This window comes from Rhipicephalus sanguineus, chromosome 1 (assembly GCF_013339695.2).
Source record: "Rhipicephalus sanguineus isolate Rsan-2018 chromosome 1, BIME_Rsan_1.4, whole genome shotgun sequence".
Classification (NCBI taxonomy): domain Eukaryota; kingdom Metazoa; phylum Arthropoda; class Arachnida; order Ixodida; family Ixodidae; genus Rhipicephalus; species Rhipicephalus sanguineus.
The window spans coordinates 216,349,910-216,352,566 of record NC_051176.1 but is presented as its reverse complement, the minus strand read 5'-3'; positions in this window follow the sequence as shown (position 1 = coordinate 216,352,566).

Here is a 2,657-nt window from a genome sequence, read left to right as displayed (position 1 = left end):
GAGTCGCCAGAACCGGTCGCTTACTGCGGCGGCCCGCGATGTCCTTGTGTCAGCGCGTTGCGTGCAAGGCCAACGCTGTCGTGCGCGGGCCGCTCAAATCCACCGCTGAAAGCCTCGCCATATGTGAAAGAGGGGAAGCGTGGAGGCGTGGCAGGCAACTAACGTTCCGTAACGCCGAAGCGAGCGCGTGCTCTAAGGCAAAGTTGGGTCACGGACGGCCAACCACCGATAGCCTGGCGTTTCCGAGGGTCCTCCTTTCTAGGTTCTTCTCACTGAAGTCTCGAAGAAGTCTCCGGGGAAAGCTGGTGCAGTCGACTCACTTCCTCTCGGTGCGATCGCTTATCGATTTGCATTTTCGAAAGTAAACTGCTGTGGTTTTCGCCCCATGGCATCCGAGCTGTTACTCAGTAGAAGATAACTAAATTGATGCCACAAGTATACAGGGTGTGTCTGTAGACTGCCAAAATTTTATAGACATCATCTGTTGTAGATCGCAGGATTCTAGTCAATAGGCTGGATTAATCAAAAAGACGACCGAAATGCGTGATTAAATATTTACAAAATTGGACAAGTTGGTGATTTATGACGTAAGAACAGCGCGAACGTGGCGGCACGGGACGAAGAAGGAACACACACGACGACACGAGCGCGGACTCTCAACTCTTTATTTTCTGCGTTTGCCACGTACAAATATGTACACGAAACGTCAGCAAGAGACAGAAACAGAAAAGGAGATTAGCGATATCCATTGGTGCAGCTCAGCCTTTTGCTGATTCCCAACGAACTAAACACGCAAGCTTTCTGCTTGACAGTGCCAGCGATGCCACGCTCACGCATTTGTTTACCGCACGTGCAATGCTCATAGCCTCGATAATTTCTCTAAACTTGATTGTCTTTGTGGCGACTGATGATTTCACAACGTTCAAACAGGGGCTAGCATGGCCTAGAATGGTTCCGTGACATAGATGGAGTTCCACATTGTCGACAGTGCATGCTTAAGTGTCTCTGTTTGCTTTTACTAACACTATAGTGTTCCCTTAACCAATTAGTTATACTTTCTCTAATATACTCTCTAACATACTTTATTAGAAATTCTCTAATATACACTGTAAACCACTTTGCACCCTTAAGGGGGTTTCAAGCAAGCAAAACACCTTTTTGCCTAACGGAAATTTGCAAAATTAGGGTGTAAGGATGCTTTCTTTACCCAAAATAACCTTTAAGGCGTAATGCTCTAATAAAACACCCTTTAGGAGTTAAGGGTGTTATGGGTTATTGAAACACCCATAGCCCATGCCACAGCGTGCCAGATGATAACTGGGACTCGCTGATTAAAGTGTCGTTGGATCTTAGGCAAGTTTAGATTAAAGGATATGTCTCTTTTAGGGCTATCTACAAGCGGTACCATAAAACTTACGCCTATTCTCTCAAGTGTTAATGTTCATGTTGTACGGAACAGGATATCTCCACCGCACTGAACGGCGGCTTAAGATACTATGGCTAATATACCAGGTGGTCAGTGTAAGGCTGTGTAGCACGAGCGCTCCGTCCATGTGGTATTTTACAATACGCTCTGTTGTGTGTGCGGTTGTGCGCGTGCGTGCATCTTCTATGCTGATGTCATCTGTAATTGCATGTTCCCTACTGGTAGATTTTATTTTTCACATTTTTCAGTGATAAGGGTCTTTAGTCATTGGAATCACCCTATGATAACGGGGTTAGGCCAGTGGCAACACCCTATGTATGGGTTGTTTGATACGTGAAACACCCTTTTCCTAGGGTGTAAGGGTGTTATTATAGACACCGGCAAAACCCCCTTAAGGGTGTAAAGTGGTTTACTGTGTACTCTACTGAAATTCTCTAATATACTTTAGCGGAGAATTTCAGTAAGTAGTAAATTATACACTTGGATTTCTTGTGGAAATAATGTCCGCCCATGAGCAATTCAGCTCAAAGGACTATAACTGTGCTATCTGTCACTGGTGACCTAAAATTTTTGACAGAAACACGCAGCATCGCAGAAACACCCAGCAGAAACACCCAGCATCGACGCTGAGACGGGTTCTTGCAGACAATTCATGGGCCGAATTCACAAACCCTCTCTTTCGTAAGTGCGTTTTCCCATTGGTCAGCCGGCTTCGCTTATGATATGTCCCGCATCGTGATTGGCTGAAATATTCTCTTACGAAAATTTTTAGCGTAAGACGCTTTTGTGAATACGGGCCCAAATGTTTGGTATAGCGAAAGCGCTAAGGCGAAGTGAGATGCGTTGCATGTGCAGAGTCGGCTATATGAGGAGAGATAGCAGAGGAAGAAGCGTCACCCTGTCGGGACAACCTCCATATCCTAATTGATACCATCATGCATAAAACAAATCTCGACTCTCATTCATGCAACTCAAATCGTTTGCCTTTTAGTACCGCCGCTGTTGTTAGATGAGTGTTTCCGGCCGGGGCTTTTCTCGCAACACATTCTGGTCGAGAGACATGGCTGTGTTTCAACTTTCAAATGCGCTGCACATGCTAAAATGTGTTTTGTGTCAGTGAGAGGTTTGTGAAAAAAAAAAAAAAAACGCGATGGAGGCAAAATGCTAGAGGTCCGTGTGCTTAGATTTAAGTGCACTTTAAAGAAGGTGGTCGAAATTTCTGGAGCCCTCC